General features: G+C 40.7%; 1 pseudogene; it reads left to right on the top strand.

Moving 5' to 3' along the window:
- The first annotated feature begins 5,148 nt into the window (after positions 1-5,148).
- Positions 5,149-17,810, top strand: LOC126714004 (psbQ-like protein 3, chloroplastic; annotated as a pseudogene).
- The last annotated feature ends 438 nt before the right edge of the window (positions 17,811-18,248 follow it).

Here is an 18,248-nt window from a genome sequence, read left to right as displayed (position 1 = left end):
AAATTTTAGAATCTTGATTTTATATTGTAAATTTTGATTCTGTTAGTGAAAGTTCAAATATGTGTATAAACACCCTTGAACGTTTAGACCCCCATTTTACAACTTAACCAATTCAAGTATTATGTCAAACAACTAGTGTGCGGAAAATGAACATAAACTATAATATAGAATTGGAAAAACTATCTAAGTCAAATTAAAATCACAACCCATAGCAGATAATAAAAAGGCAAAGATAAAAGGAAAGGAAGATGCAAACACAAAGACAACACGCGATGTGTTATCGAAGAGGAAACTGAAGCCCTCGACGTAAAACCTCTCCGCCGCCCTCCAAGTGGTAAACAATCCACTAGAAAATGTAGTTGGGATACATGGACAATAATAGACCCTCCAAACCTAATCTACCCAGTGCACCTAAGCCCTCCAAGCTTCTTACTCCAACGAGGTTGCGTCGAACCTTTTTCTTTTCTAGCTTCCCGGATTCCGCTACTAGACTGTAGCATCAACCAATGTAGATTGGTTCCTTCCTAACTGCTTCCCAAAACACCAAACAGCCCTCTCACAGTGATGAATATGGTGAGAACAAGGTTTTGATAAAATGCCTCTTAAGGATTTGATAATGGAGAGGAAGAGAGTTGAGGAATTTGAAGAGACTTTAATGTATAGATTGTAGGTGAATCAAACTTGTTTTTCTTTAGGGTTTCTCTCTCAAAATTCTCTCTGGAAACTCTCTTTCATTTGTGGGTATAAGGGATATTTATACTGGAGTGAGTGAGGAATGTGAAACGTCAGATTTTTACAAAACAGGGGTGGCTCGCGGCTTGACCTCACGACTTGGATGAGTCGCGAGATCCAGTCGCAAGATAACCGTATGGCCAGTTGTCCTGTTTTGTCCTGTAGTGCTCTAGCTAGCATGACTGTTCACCTTCTGGCACGCTTGGTACATGTGCTGCGTCTGGCGACTTGAAGCCGCGAGCCACCCGCGAGAACAAGCCGCGAGTCTCTGTTTTCTTGCACACTCTTGAGCAATCAACACTCTATCTCACTTACTACCCTTACAACAAACCCACCTAAATATAGGGTTACTAAATGCTGAAATACAAGCAAATTTGGCACAGAATAAAGCCAATAAAATGGTTGATTAAATTCAACCTTACATTTAGCAATTCACCCCATGGTTAATTTCTGCTATTAAGTGACACGGGCATGCTAACATATTTTATTTTTGTCAAATCAGCCTCAAAGGTTCCGTTTTAGTGAAGACCAAGAGCAGACCTAGCTATAATATGACTCATATATTCTGGTCTTGTCCAGTTACAGTGGAGGCATGGAGAATGATTGATTTATTTTCATAATTCTCATTCCATTATTTATGTTTTTGATAATTTGTCTCTTTTTATAAGTAAATGGAATTGAGTAGATAATTTGAGAAAAATGATGGAAAAAGCAAAACCTCTGGCTACAAATTCCATACGCATTGGTGTCAACAAAATTAAAAATCACCACAATAAAACCAAGTAGTTGCACTTTTAAAGCTGCCTTACAAATTGCCTAGCTTAAAAAAAAAATAAATAAATAAAAAGCCCTTTAGCTCCTGTGAACCCAGGTGTTAATGTTATCCTCTGCTCCCAAAAAAAAAAAAAAAAAACAGACTCCATTAATCAGCAGTTTCAATTCTCACTCTCACTTTGCACCCCCCCCCAAAAAAAAAAAAAAAAAAAAACACGCTCCCATTCTCACTCTCACTCACACCATCTATTCTAAAATTAAATTACAAACAAAACACCGAAATCCTCTTTCACTGTCAGTTCTCAATAGCCAATAGGCGCTCTCTAATCTAAGCCAGCCAACTAACCAAGTTTCAGGTATAGGCCCTTTCTCCCTCTAGTCTACCCACTTTTATCATACCTCAAAATTCAAGAAACTTCTTACATATTTTTTTCTTGTTCTTTACTTGTTACCTATTTATTTGAAATGTTACACAATTTTGTTATTGTTTCATTTGAACTTTAACATTAGGAAGAAGATACTGATAGATATTACATTGATATTGTAAGTGTTAGGGTTTATGCCCTAAAATCTAATTTATTGGCATGTCATAAATAATTAAATTGTTTAATTATATGAGATCATTTATAAATGAACTAATGGGACATTATCATAGTCCTTGAGATGCATTGTATGTGATTTAGTCACAGAAGATATAAATCACAAGTTCTTTGTAAACTCAAAATATAGTTTGTAGTCGGTGATGAAATTGGGTGTTTCATCTGCAAAGACTATAACACATCAACTAAGATGGTTTGTCTTGATCATGGAAGTGGAGACTTCTAGTTGATGTGTTGATGTGTCTTAAGTGTTAAGACATATTGAATTGAATTGCTGTGAGATTAATTATTCAATCAACAATTGTCACCTGAATAATTAATCTCACGACTTCTAATTTCATAGACTCTCAATCCTGAGAGGATAGTGAACCCGATCATGAAATGTAAGTTACTTTGATATATCAGGAGTGAAATCTAATATTCATGGTCAAAACCTCAGTATGTTGGGTAGCCACACGTAGTGTTGAGGGAACACATATTCTCAAGATAGAATCTATAATATCTTTTTATAGAGACACGAAATATCCATTTGAGATAAGTTTAATAGAAACTGGTTATTCAGGGCGCCCACTTTAGTAAGGAGTTACTAAAGTTTATATTTATTGAAATCAGATTTCAATAAATATGAATAATTAAAAGATTAAACTAGGTGCTTAAGGATAAAATAGTTGTTTACAAAGTGACAGTTCATTATGACTTTGTTCACTATGGATATTTCATGGAGGGGTCAAATGATATCATTAGAGTCTTGTGATATAATTTATCTTGTCAAAAGTTGACAGATAATCCCAAGGCCCATTGGAGCTAGAGTCTTATTTGTTCCATTTGGTCTTATCTCAAGCCACAAACTAAAGCCCAATTGGGCAGGCCCAAAAGGCTAACCCAATTAGATAATTAGTTTTTATTTAATAAGAGTTATTAAATAAAGAAACTACAAAGGTAGTTAGAATGTAGACATGATGAAAGAAAAGAAAACAATTTTTCTCTACAATGAGAAGAAGAACTTTCTTTGAAAATCAACTTACATAAAGACTGATTGAGAGACCACTCTTATCGAGCACTATGTGGAATTGGGATGTTGATTAGAGGTATTCTCAAGTCTTGTTTTTGAATTTCACTGCATCAAGGTATGCTTTCTATTCTTTGTTCTAGAATTCAAGGTTACATGTTATCTCTCATGAATGAAGTAGATCGGTGTTTGTTGCTTCCGCTGTGTGTTTTGTATGAGATGCAAAACCAGATTTTCCAACAGTAAGGTGTAGGCAGTACTAGGAAGAAGATACTGAATGTGGTTGTGTTTGTTAAGAATAGCTTGCCTTGGTGTAAGGAATACAAGTATGGGTGGACAGTGGACTTGCCCTATATATATATTTTTTGGGGAATATATTAGCTCAAAATAAAAATGTAAACAATTTGATTTTTTTTTTTTAATACCCAAATAAGATATTATAAAAAATTACAATTTTCAACATATATTGGATTCATTTCTTATATGAATTGTTTATTAAAACATTTTTAATGTTTTATTCATTTGAAGATAACATAACTTTGATCTATGTGCATCATTTTTTCAAAGAAAGCAGATGTCACCCAGAAAAAAAAATGCATGATGATTTTGTGTTCTTCAGCCCTCTATTGTAATGTTATTTGTAGTACTTTCTTATTCTATATGTTGTAAGAACAAAGCATATGATGCTAGGTAGGAAGGAATGTAACAATTGTCTTTGGTTTTTATAAGAAAACTAAATGCTCATATAATCATGATCTTTTGCAGGAGGGTGTCGGAGACAGATAATTGCAGGTTTCAGTTGAAAAAGGAAATAGGATCTTTGTCTGAATTCCATCTTTTAACCATTTTCTCTATAGATATTTTCTCTGATAATTGAGTGTGATAGGCCAAAAACAAATTGACCCCTTGTGATAAATTAACCAATTAATCTAGCCAAGTGAATTAATTAAGTTAATTAACATGCAAATGCGTGGTAGTACAAACAAATCACCAATAAAATAAGTATGCAGGGGAAAATAAATTTGACACGGTGATTTGTTTACGAATGGGGAAAACTTAACGGCAAAAATCCCATCGGGTGATTTTTAAGTGACTACTCTCGAAATTCCACTATTATCACAACAAGTGGTTACAAGTAAAGGAATCCCAGTACCTTATACCAACCTACAGTTGAACCCTTACCCCAATACCCAATTGGACTTGTTCTGTAGTGACAATTTCTCCTTTCGATGCACGGCTCCCAAGTACGTGACTAACCAATGCGCAGATCCCAATACGCGACTTCAATCACCAACTAGAGAAGGTTGTTGGCTGCAAAATTTTTCAGTTCATCCCAACAATGAAGATCAAGAAGATGTTTGGTCACAAAACCCTACGGTGCACATACACAGCAACTTCTTCAAGAACGATGAACTAGAGCAAATTCTATCTCCGGTTACAATTTGCTTGAACAAACTTTGCTCAACACTTGTGCAACTTGTGAACTCTTTTACAACCCTTAAGATAATCCTTTTATATGTCTAGGGTTAGGAGAAAAGAAGGCCCAAAGACACATTCTCGGATTCCAAGAAAACAGATTAGAATTTCTGTTTCTTTTTTAAACCTTGACAGATAGGAGGTGTTGAGCAGCTGTCGAGCAGGTGTCGAGAACATGGGCTGAAATAGCTTTCTTAAGCTCGATAGATGCAGTTTTTGAGCCAGCTGTCGAGCTTTAATGAATTTGCACTATTTAGCTTGTTTCTTAGACAGACTTGATGACTTCAACACTTAATCTTGAAACCTTGTTTCTTGAAGTATTAAAAACACCTAGATCTACCCAATTACAAGTAAAGTGCGTTTTGTCAAAGGATTAGCCAACTACATAAAATAGTGACATATGTTCCTAACAAGTGAATCACATATGTCCTAACAGAGTGCCATAAAGGTTGCTCTTAACAAGCATTTCTTTAAATCCTTGGACCATTCTAGAAATTGAAATAATAGATATAGATAGCAATTGCTATACCAAATTATCTTGTTAAAATTCACAAGAGGATGTCATTTACACCATTGGTCTTGCAATCCAACCTATCATATTATCCTTCAACCTTCACTTGCTGTTCAAAATCTTTTTTTAGGTTGAGAGAGATGCCCCAGAAGGTCCTCGGATCTAATTTCAGTAGAAGAAGAGTAGTAGGAATAACAGCAATGATGTTGATACTATGGGCACAAGAAGTGATTTTTGGTCAAGAGGTTGTAGAGGGATTGGAACTTAAGATGGTAGCACCTGGTCAAACATTTGAAGAGGCAAGGAGTGAAATCAGAGGTCATGCATAAGCTTTGTTACAAATAAAATCTCTAATTGAGTCAGAGTCATAGGGTGAAGCACAAAAGGTCCCAAGGAAGAACTCAGCCTACCTGAAACAGGACATATATACCATAATCCAAGGCATACCTGGAAATGAGAGGCCCCAACTAAGGAAGCTGTATTCCAATCTCTTCAATAATGCCACCAGGGTAATGTTACTTACACATCATCTTTATGTATCATGGAATTGGAGGACTTTTTCATTGGGATGCTTTTTGGGGCATTGATTTTAAAAGGTGATAAATGCCATATCCCCCTAGATTTCTGCTTTCCACATAATCTTCATATTTCTACCCATTAGATATATTCTATAATAGTGATCGTAAGTATTCCTAGTATTTGGATCATCCATTTAGGTTTAAATTGAAATTTATAGGTTTCATCAAGTCAAATCAATGAATATACGGCCAAAAGAGAGTAGTTTTCAATAAACCATTGCATGGGAAGTTTTTATTTATGTTAATTTTTGATGATGCCAAAAATCGTCAGTGAGCTGCGCAATCCTCACGTGCTCTAGACAGAACCTGTGAAACAAAAACAAAGAAGACCTTGCAGAGAGTACCAGTGTGGTACCGGCCAAATACCCTTCGAAGGTTAAGTGAGAGAGAATTTCTACAACTCTAGAGTGCCAGAGCTGGGAGAATTACGAATACCTTGGTTTGTGAGGGATTTGGGGTTTTTATAGTGGTTTAGAGCTTACCTCCGTTTCTTGATGGAGAAGGTATTTCCTTATAGAGAAGATCCTCTTCAGTGCTCATATATCGTGGGATTATTTTCTTGTAGGGATTCCTCTGATTATGGTTGAGTGTGAGATGCAAGACATTTCCATATTAGGTTTTTTGGAGAACACTTAGGCCATGTAGGTGCCACATGGCTTTGCTACCTGTCTCCCTTGCGCCCGTCTGTCTCATTGGAATCCGTCCACTACAAAGAATCCGTCCATCTTAGTTGAGTCTATCCTTCAAAGAGTTATTTTGTCCTTTCTGTTTGAGACACGATTCCCTCTACTAGTTCTTTGACTGTTAGGCTACCTAGATCGCCTCTTTTGGCAACACCGTCACTTATGACTAACTTTGTTGATTGGAGAGAAATTTCTACAACTCTAGAGTGTCAGAGCTGAGAGAATTACGCATACCTTGGTTTGTGAGGGATTTGGGGTTTTTATAGTGGTATAGAGCTGACCTCCGTTTCTTGATGGAGAAGGTATTTCCTTATAGAGAAGATCCTCTTCAGTGCTCATATATCGTGGGATTATTTTCTTGTAGGGATTCCTCTGATTATGGTTGAGTGTGAGATGCAAGACATTTCCATATTAGGTTTTTTGGAGAACACTTAGGCCATGTAGGTGCCACATGGCTTTGCTACCTGTCTCCCTTGTGCCCGTCTGTCTCATTGGAATCCACCCACTACAAAGAATCCGTCCATCTTAGTTGAGTCTATCCTTCAAAGAGTTATTTTGTCCTTTCTGTCCGAGACACGATTCCCTCTACTAGTTCTTTGACTGTTAGGCTACCTAGATCGCCTCTTTTGGCAACACCGTCACTTATGACTAACTTTGTTGATTGGATCCGTCTGCCTTGGGATTTATCCCTATCAGCTGCCCCCTCACTTTATGGGTCCATCGCCTGGTATCCCAGATGGACATGTGGAGTGACAGTGTCACCTAGTTCTAGGGAGTCGTGTTTTGATTGACAGGGTAGTTGAGAGTCATAAATGCTGGGGGCACACATGGCACAATTTTAGTGATTGGTTACTCGGATCGAAGCGTCTCTTCATTTTTCGCGCCATTTCCTTTATATATATGTTGCTTCTCCCCTCCATTTCTACTTTTCGCAACCATTTTCCAATATCAGAGTGCCATTGTCATCTGCAAGAATCTGTCATACCGTCACCTGAGTGCGTCCGTTTGCCACACCATTTCTATCCATTTTCTGCATTGTACACTTGTAAGTACTCTCTGTCCTGTACACATATTTTTTATTTTCTTATTTTCTTTAAGTATTGTATGTCCGTCGCATATGCAGACCTGTAGAGTCTTAGGAGTTTATCCGTCACGTGTAGGTGTAATAGATGTCTAGTGAAGCGTTGAGTGAACAATTGTGTGTCTGCGAAGGAGCAGGCTACGATGAGGTGTACCTATCAGGTCAAGACGACCCCGGCACCTCTTATTCTGAAAGGGTTCCGTCTGTCAACTCACCTTCATAGAAAGATGAGGAGGAGGATTCTGACGTGGACGGGTCAGAGAGTGATACATATGGAGACTTAGATGGTGAGGAGAATGTTGAATCTCCTATTTATCTGTCATTGGCCTTGACGACCTTAGGAATTTCATTCTTCCCCTCATATGGACGGTCAATGATTTTAACTTGACCTTTAAAAGAAAAAACTTCGCCACCTTACGGGAGAGATATCAGATTCCTATCGACGTCCCTATTTGTCTACCTTTTAAGTTTGAAAAGTGTTATCCGTGGTGCTGATGACGTCGGGCTGTATAAGGAAATGTTCAAGGTAGGATTTAGACTGCCTTTGAGTACTCTCCACTGTCGCTTACTCCAATACCTAGGACTAGCCGTCACCCAGATTGCTTCGAATGCTTGGAGAATCTTCCTTGGTGCGGAGGTGTTATACGGGGTTCTAAGTAAAGAAAGACGTCAACTAACCATGGAGGAGTTCTTCCATTGTTATCATCCTTCTAAGATAGTCAAGTATAAAGGCATTTACAGCTTCCTACCAAGGAAGCTGTCGCTCAGGCTAGTGTACGAGACCCCTGATTCCAATCGGACCTGGAAGAACCGGTACTTCTTCATCCAAGGAGACAACTGGATGTGCCACCCTGATGAACGGGATAACATGCCCCTTGTTGATAGAACTTGGGGTATAATGCCTCCATTTGGTAGGCGTCCATTTGATTAAATTTGCTCATTTATTTAATTTGTCCATTTTACTTGTTAGTCTAACTGTTTCTTGTTGTAGCTCAAGATCGTCCAGAGGTTGACCTTGAATAGTGGAGCTTCTTAGAGAAGATCTCCAAAATTTCATTAAAAGAGAGGACGTGGAAGAAGCTCGTCACCTTGGACACCCTGCACTAGTACTGTGAGGGTCTCGAGCCTACAGACACTGCTTGTTGTTACGACGCACAAGCACGCCAACGTGAGTCCATCGCATATTCCTTATTTAATTCTTAAGTTTTCTGCCTAACTCTTTCTTCTTGTCCCCTTTGGCGCAGAAATGGAAGACGGTAAAAGAAGGGCTTTAATTCATCAACAAGTTGCCGTGTAAACGAAGAAATGGCAGGAGGAGGGCGTGCCCTTTACCGAAGGGACGGGTCCATTTAAGCTGTTCATCAAAAGGAAGACAACGGACAAGGTTGACTGTCCTGCGAAGAAGCCAAAGGTGGTGATTGGTCCAACCGTTGGAGAGACTCCTCCATCTACCAAGCTACCTCCTCCGCCCCATTATGGGATTGGAAAAGGTCTAATAACGGCCAAAGGTCCTATCATTGAGCAGCACCCCGCCCTCCTTCGCGAGGACTCATGATATGCCATTGGACAACTCTTGTCCATCATCAAGGACGATGATTATGAAGACTTGGGCAACCATGCAATTGAGGCCATGGGGGAGATGGGCCTTTTCAGCTTGGCTCAAGTGTGTAATCGTCCTCTTTCACGTTCGTTTCTCAATTACCCTTATTTCTAATCTTGTTTTGATTCTTGTAGGAGGTGCTGATGATGAAGGGCTTGATGGACCATTGCATGGCTCGAGAGAAGCTGGTTAACTGCTTGAAGGAGAGGGTTGAGGTTGCGGAGACGGGGCTACTGAGCTTGAGGCCTGGAGGGAGGTGCAGCTCAAGAAGGTAGACGTGATGAAGAAGGCCCTGGAGGAGTAGGAGGGACATGTCGAGGCGCTGAAGAATGTGCTTAAGGACAAGGAGGGGGAGATCTCCTCGTTAAGGAAGCAAGTCCTTTGGGCTAAGGAGGATGGGAAAACAGAGTTTCACAACTCCGATGAGTTCCTTTACAAGCTCGGCTGCTACTATATGGACGACTTTAATGAGTACCTTCGTTAGGTCAAGGGTCTCTTCCCCAACCTGGACATGTCTCAGATCTCTATTGACGCCGTGGCCCAAACCTCAGCCAGATCCGTCAAGCTTGAAGGTACCGACGAACTGTTTGAGGTTGACCCTACTCCCGACGCTTAAGGTGATGGAGGGACCGCTTTACAAGATGAACTGGTTAAATCCATCGAGGATGAGAACCGTCCTCTTAAGCAGGCTAAGACAGCTGATCATGAGAAGGTTGTGGACAAGGAGGCCCCCGTTGACCAGCCTTAGATTATAAAGCTCATTATTGTCTTGTTTTTCTTTTCCCTCCTTTTTGTTACTTTTATTGTAGAAATCCTTGGAAGAACAATATTTATGTAAATTTTTAATGTTGCCCACTATTTTTGGGCTTTGGACGTAAAAATTTTGCCTTCCATGGGCTTTTATCTATTATATCTATCGCTTGCATTTTTATTTGCTTGTTTGAACATGCTTTTGCCATCATATTTCAATGGACTTTCTGTCCATGTTAAGGTCAGGTGGGACCAAATACACTTGTCCGTTCCCTTTTGGGATTCGACGTGTGTAGTACAATTTTTACTCGTCCATTTTATGGAATTAGGGATTTTGGGTTCGAATCCTTTGTATCTTCTATTCGTCCATCTATGAGCTTAGCAACCTTTGGATGTTGGTTCATATCCGTCCATTAGGGGGACTTATAACATGAGTTGAGGTTCGTTCACCCTATGGACTTGGTAAATTTTTGGATACTAGTTGTACCCGTCCATATATGGGTTGAAAAGTTTCAAGGCATCCTTTGGGATGCATCCGTCCACTTAAGGACTAACAAATTTCAAGGCATCCCTTGGGATGCATCCGTCGACTTAAGAATTTAAATAAATTAAGGCATCCCTTGGGATGCGTTCGTCCACTTAAGGACTTAAACAAATTTCAAGGCATCCCTCGGGATTTGTCTGTCCACTTAAGGACTTTAACAAATTTCAAGGCACCTCTTGGGATGTATTCGTCCACTTAAGGACTTAAATAAATTTAAGGCACCACTTGGGATGCGTTCGTCCACTTAAGGACTTAAACAAATTTCAAGGCACCCCTTGGGGTGCGTTTGTCCATTTAAGGACTTAGTTGTAGACACGGTTTTGTAGTAATATATATATATATATATATATATATATATACATGTATGATATATCTGAATAACTCCTTTTATTATGATAAATACATGCATAAAAAATTGTTCTTGAAAAAATGAAAAGCTGCCCTTTGGGCTTAAAAAGTACTGTAGATAATAAAAAAATGGAAAGCAATAAATTGGAAATGAGGAGTGGTGGTCTGTATGCCATCATCTACTGGTAGTATTTCTTTATGTGCTCGGTGTTCCATGGATGATGCAACTTCTATCCGTCGAGTGTCTCAAGGTGATAGGTGTCTTTCCTCTGCCATGAAGTGATTCTGTAGGGTCCTTCCCAGTTGGGTCCTAACTTTCCTTGGGAGGGATTTCTTGTGGCGCTGGTCACCTTTCTCAGGACAAGATCGCCAACTTGAAAATCCTTGTGTTTGACTCTGGAATTGTAGTGCTTGGCCATGAGGTCCTAGTATCATGCTAACCTTTGTTCAGCCGTTGCTCTGATCTCATCCACTAGGTGAAGTTGTAGGTGCATGGCTTCATCGTTCCTACTCTCATCATGGTTCTCCACTTTGAATCTTGTGAGTCCGACCTCAGCAGGGATAACAGCGTCATGCCCGTATGCTTGTTGAAATGGTGTCTCTCCTGTAGGTGTTATGGTTGTCGTCCTGTACGCCTATAGTACATTTGATAGCTCGTCTGGCCATATACTCTTTGCCCCCTCAAGCCGAGTCTTGATGATTTTGATCAAGGATCAACTCGTGACCTCAACTTATCCATTGGCTTAAGGGTAGGCAGGCGAGGAGTAGTGGTTCTTGATCCCCAGCTGTGAACAAAAATCCCTAAATGACTTGTTATTGAATTGCTTTCTGTTGTTTGAGACCAAGACTCTAGGGATCCTATACTTGCAAAGGATGTTTCTCCAGATGAAATTTCATATGTTTTTCTTTGTGATGGTGGCCAGCGCTTTAGCTTCTACTCATTTGGTAAAGTAATTTATACCTACCACTAGAAACTTCAGCTGTCTTGCCACCACCGAGAATGGGCCCATGATGTCTAACACCCATTAAGCAAAGGGCCACAGAGCTGCGATCAGAGTGAGCTCTTCTATTGGCTGTCTGATGATGTTACCGAACCTTTGACACTTGTCATAAGCTTTGACATAGGCTTGGGCATCCTTCTGCATGGTAAGCCAATAGTACCCTGCCCGAATCAGCTTGTGTAGTAGTGATCGTGACCCCAAATGGTTCCCACAGAGCCCTTCGTGAACTTCCCTTATGACATAATTTGCTTCCTCAGGGCTTAGGCACCTAAGGTACGGTCGGGAGAAGCCTCTTTTGTAGAAGACATCCTTTATTAGGATGAATCATGCCACTTGAACCTTCAGCTATCTTGCGGCCTCGTTACCATCAGGTAGTGTGCCATCTTTCTTGTACGAAACTATTGGTGTGGTCCAGTTGCTTTCTGAGCCTATTTCCTGCACATTGACGCCAACTGTCAAAGGCAAAAGCTGAATAAAAGAAAGTACCTTGCTGGGGATGAGCATGTGTTCTACTGATGTAGCTTTGGCAAGACAGCCGCCCACCCATTTCCTTACTTGCTCCAAGTATTTCTTCATCCTTTCATCTTTGCATTTGAAGTCACCGTTCACTTGACTTGTGACCACCTGAGAGTCGCAATAAACAACCATACTTGTGGCCCCTGCAACTTTGGCGAGATCCAGTCCTGCCACAAAAGCCTTATACTCTGCCTCATTGTTAGTCGTAGGGAAGTCGAGATGAACCATGCACTCAATCTCATCCCCTTCTAGAGAGTGGAGTACTATACCTGCTCCGCTAGCCTACCTGTTGGATGATTCATCTATGTGGATAATCCATTAAGGATGCTCTTCTACCCCCTGGCCTTCCATATTGGAGAATTCCACAATGAAGTCAGTGACCACCTGTCCTTTTATAGCAGTACACGAGTGGTATTGCACGTCAAATTCGCTTAACTCAATTGCCCATAACGCCATCTGTCCAGCGGCTTCAGGATTATTCATTGCTCTCCGTAGAGGCTTGTTTGTTAGAACGACCAGAGTGTGGGCTTGGAAATATGGTTTGAGCTTGCGAGCTGCGGTTACTAAGGCAAAGGCTAGCTTCTCCATCGAGGGGTACTTCTCTTCTGTGCCTCAGAGTGCTTGGCTAGTATAGTATACAGGCTTCTGCACCTTGTCTTCTTCTTTGACCAAGGTTGCACTGACGGTAGTTTGGGAGACGGCTAGATAGAGAAATAGCTCCTCCCCCGGTTTGGAAGGACTTAGTAGGGTATGGAAGAGAGGTATGCTTTTAGGTCGTCGAATGCTTGTTGAAACTTGGCCGTCCACTCGAAGGACTTCTTCAAAGTACAAAAGAAAGGTAGGCATTTATTTGTTGCCCTTGACACGAACCTGTTCAGTGCCGCTACCTTGCCTTTGAGGCTTTGCACTTCTTTTGTGCTCCTAGGTGGTGCTATCTCCATTATGGCCCAAATCTTTTCTGGGTTGATTTCAATGCCCCTCTAAGACACCATGAACCCGAGCAATTTTCCTGCTGTTACCCCAAATGTGCATTTGCTTGGATTGAGCTTCATGTTATAAGAGCAGAGGGTATCAAAGGTCTCCTTGAGGTTGTCCAAATGGTCGTCTTCCCATTAACTTTTCACTAGCATGTCGTCCACGTAGACTTGGACATTCCTCCTAATCTGATGTGCAAACATTTTGTTAATGAGCCTCTGATACGTTGTGCCCACATTCTTGTGACCGAACAACATCACTTTGTAGCAGAAAAGGCCTTAGCTGGTGACGAATGAAGTTTTCTCCTAATTAGCCTTGTCTAGCTTGATTTGGTTGTAACTAGAAAAAGCATACCTGAAGCTCAGCAACTGGTGTCTTGCTGTTGAGTCTACTAGGATGTCGATCCGTAAGAGTGGGTAGCTATCTTTAGGGCACGCCTTATTTAAGTCTATGAAGTCTACGCACATCTTTCATTTTCTGTTGGCTTTCTTGACCATCACTACATTGGCCAGCCAGTCGGGATTGTATACTTTTCTTATGAATTCTGCCTCTTGTAACTTGCGAACTTCTTCCATGATAGCCTTGTCTTGCTTCTAGACAAACACTCTCTTCTTCTGCCGGATAGGGGGGAACGAGGGTGATACGTTCAACCTGTGAACCATGATTGAAGGGTCGATCTCGGGCATGTCTTCGTGGCTCCAGGCAAAGACATCCTGGTTCTTTCTTAGGAATGTTGTGAGTGCTTAACGGACTGGCAGATTGGTGAGGGTGCTGAACCTGGTCGTTCGCTCAGGTCTGGAGTTATCAAGAAGTATCTCCTCCAACCCCTTAACGGGCTCTATAATTGTCTATTGTTCTTCTATGCTCATGGTCTACAAGTGGTCGTCCATTTCCAACATTGCTATGTAGCACTCGCGTGCTGCCATTTGGTCTCCACGTACCTCTCCTACTTCGTACTCGATGGGCAACTTGATCATAAGGTGATAAGTTAAAGTCACGAACTTCCACGAATTGAGAGTAGGTCGGCCCAGTATGGCATTGTAAGCGGACGAGCACTCGACGACAAGGAAAGTAACATCCTTAGTGATCTATTAAGGGTAATCTCTGACTATCACGGGCAATATAATTGCCCCGATGGGGTACACTTTCGTTCCTCCGTACCCGACGAGTGGTGCATTGGTCAGTTCGAGCTGTTCTTTCTCGATTCTTTTTTGCTGGAACGTTGGGTAATAGAGAATATCAGCGGAGCTTCCATTATCGACTAGGACCCGGTGGGTGTTATAGTCTCCTACCTGTATGCTAACAACAAGAGCATCGTCGTGAGGGTGGTGGAGAAGTTGAGCATCTTCCTCCAAGAACCCAACTATGGGGTTGTCCACCCGTGCCATCTTTGGAACGAAACCCGTCAGCTGGACGTTCTGAACCATCCTAAGGTAGGTTTTACGTTCCTTCCTAGATGAGTCAAACATTGTGGTGCCCCCTACAATCATCCTTATGTCTCCTAAAGGTGGCTTGGGGAGCTCGTCATCCCTTTTACCAGCTTGTTTCTACGGTAGGTCTGTCTTTTCTTTGTTGACGAATCGTTGTAGTTTCCCCTATTTGATAAGGGCTTCAATCTATTGCTTCAAGTCATAGCATTCAGATGTGTTGTGACCATGATCCCGATGAAAACAGAAATACTTGTCTCTAGACCTCTTATTGGGATCTCCTTTTAACTTGCCAGGCCACATCAAGGTCGTATCGTCCTTGATCTGCATTAGGAACTGATCGATCGGGGCAGTCAGCAGGGTGAAATTCGCAAACCTTCTAGTGGGTGGTTTAGAGCGCTTGTCCTCCCATCGGTCTCCTGTTCTAGTTATCTTCCATCTCCTATCTTGTTGTGCATCTTTTTGCCTTTCCCTCTTCTTGGGTTTTTCCTCTCAGGCTAGTAGTGCATCTTCTACGTTCATGTACTTAGTGGCTCGATAAAGCACATCTGACATAGTCTTTGGGTTGTTCTTGTATAAGGAGAATGAAAACTTCCCCTTCCGCAGACTATTGGTGAATGTAGCAACAAGTATCTTGTCATTAGCTTCATCTATCGAAAGGGCTTTTTTGTTGAAACGTGCTATGTAGGACCTCAGCGTCTTGTCTTCTCGTTGTTTGATGCTCATTAGGCAAGCAGTGGATTTCGTGTACCTGTGCCCCCCAATGAAGTGCGATGCAAACTGCGCACTTAGCTCTTTGAAGGTACCGATGGAGTTAGGTGTCAATCTGCTGAACCATATCTTGGTAGGAACTTTTAATATAGTTGGGAAAGCTCGGCATATTATCTCGTCCGGAACACCTTGTAATTGCATGAGGGTTTTGAATGACTCTAAGTGATCCAAGGGATCCTTTGACCTGTCATAGGCTTCTATCTACGGCATACGAAACTTTGATAGAAGGGTGAACGAAGTGACGGGTGCTGTAAATGGCAAGTCTATCCGATGGACCAGCTTGTCAAGGTCGTTTGACACCCGCCCCTTGAGGGCGTTCATCATGAAGTCCATCCTCTCCTTCATTATCTGCATCTCTAGAACCATATGCGGTGGTGCCGTATCTATGACGAATGGATGGCTAGTGTCTTGTCGCTCTTGTTTGCTCGGGGCATTACTGCCTTTTGGTCCTTCTCGGTCCCTCTTTTTGGTGTTGGTGCCCTCTTACTCCTTTCCATGATTGTTGGGCCCAGATCCCTTTGGCACAATTGTTCCTCCAGGTCGTGGTTTTGCTTAGTAAGGCATTCCACAGCCATGGCTAGAATCTATACCTGTCTCTCGAGGGCAATAGTGCGTGGTTCATCTCCGTGATTGTTGTTGGTTGCCATTGAGCGAGTGAGTACCATACAACTCTTTATCTGGGAAGTGGTAATATGGCTGCTATTGTTTTCCTTTTCCACAGACAGCGCCAACTAATGATGCCAAAAATCATCAGTGAGTTGCGTAGTCCTTACGTGCTCTAGACAAAACTTGCGAAACAGAAACAAAAAAGACCTTGCAAAGAGTATCGGTGTGGTACCAGCCAAATACCCTCCGAAAGTTAAGTGAGAGAGAATTTCTACAACTCTAGAGTGCTAGAGTTGGGAGAATTATGAGCACCTTGGTTTGTGAGGGATTTGGAGTTTTTATAGTGGTATAGAGCTGACCTCCATTTCTTGATGGAGAAGGTCTTTCCTTGTAGAGAAGATCATTTTCAGTGCTCATATATTGTGAGATTTTTTCCTTGTAGGGATTCCTTTGATTACGGTTGAGCATGAGATGCAAGACATTTCCATATTAGGTTTCTTGGAGAACACTTAGGCCACGTAGGTGCCACGTGGCTTTGCTACCCGTCTCCCTTGCGCCCATCCGTCTCATTGGAATCCGTCCACTACAAAGAATCCGTCCATCTTACTTGAGTCCGTCCACTTCAAAGAGTCCGTTTGTCCTTTCTGTCCGAGACATGATTCCCTTTACCAGTTCTTTGACTGTTAGGCTATCTAGACCGTCACTTTTGGCAACATTGTCGCTTATGAGTAACTCTGTTGATTGGATTCGTCTGCCTTGGGATTTACCTCTATCAATATTCATAGGAAATGTTACTATTTCTGATACTGTTTTGACAGGTTTGTTCCTTTTGGTGACAATTTTGCTCTTACAGGAAGTTTATATATATATATATATATATATATATATATATTTTAAAAGGAAGAAGAAGATTCTGCTCTTGCTGAAATAATGTTCTAGCTAGCCAAATTAAATAAATAAAAGGAAATTATTAATCTTTGGAACTGACAACTGTTCATGTTTAATGTACATTGCAGCTAGATTATGCGGCAAGGGACAAAGATGCATCACGTGTCTGGCAGTGCTATGATAACATTGTTGTGGCCCTCAATGACATTTTATCTAGGATATAGTCAGAAGGTGCTTTTCCTTTCTCCTTCTTTCCTTTTTAAGATTCTTGTCCTTTGAAATATGAAATAATGGGACCTTAAACTGGTTTGTGTAAAATAAGCTCATTTTGGCTATAGACTTGTAGGATTCAGAGAGATATGTCTGATTGGTCTTGTCAAAAACATGCTATAATCGGGGTGTTACCTTTTTTGTTTTTTTTAATGAAGATGTTACGTCTATAATATTTTTATAATATTTTTACAACAAATCATAGGTAATTAATTGTTTTTGGTTCAAATTTAAACCTAACATTATGTTATTTTTTTGCCTTAACAATAATAACTAGTAACAACCTGCCACTTAGGATTTGTTGTAAAAATATTGTGAAAATATTATGGACATATTATTTCTCTTTTGTAAAAGCTAAATCTCCAAAAGAATATTATGAAATTTGGCCTGCTGAATTATTGGTTGGTATCTCATATCTTTTTTGCCAACTGCCTGTTTTGTAAGCTGTAAGAATTGATTTTGTCAATTTTATGTGACCATAAACTAGCTGAACAAGGATCCTCGCCTAAAGATTAGGATTTTGGGCCTAGCTGAAAAATGACATACACAAGGATAATAAGGACGTGATTTGGTCCAGTTTTAATAACAAGGTATGATTTTTATATAAATTTTTTGTTCTGTAACTAATTTTGATTTTGACACAGATAATTACAAGTTCCTCTTTAGAAAAATCAAAGGACCGATGTAGATTGCTATTAGTTCGTTGATCATAACCGGCATAAGAGTAGTATCCTAGCAAAACAACATGCATTGCTAATTTGCTATGAAGGGTTGCTCACAACCTCAGATGGTCCACCTGAACTTCCAAAATGTGAAAGAAAATGTTCTAACAAGTCCAGATTTTAAGCTCAACAACAGAACACAAAATGAGGATAACAACTAAGAAGCATCGTTTGTGGGACAAAATGGCTAATCAGTGACAAGGTACCACTTTTGTAAGTGACAAATGTGCCAACTTGCTCATGTACATATGAGCACAATAACCACATTTGTCACATGGTGCTAGTTAAAGTAAAGCAGGGGCGTTAGTATTGGTGGGTACTTTTCCTAAGGCTCTACCAGTGATCAATGAATGGGGCCATGGCCTTGGTCTAACTGGTTTACAAAGA

The sequence above is a fragment of the Quercus robur genome, chromosome 2, assembly GCF_932294415.1.
Source record: "Quercus robur chromosome 2, dhQueRobu3.1, whole genome shotgun sequence".
Taxonomy (NCBI): domain Eukaryota; kingdom Viridiplantae; phylum Streptophyta; class Magnoliopsida; order Fagales; family Fagaceae; genus Quercus; species Quercus robur.
This window is presented reverse-complemented; position numbering and strand designations above follow the sequence as displayed.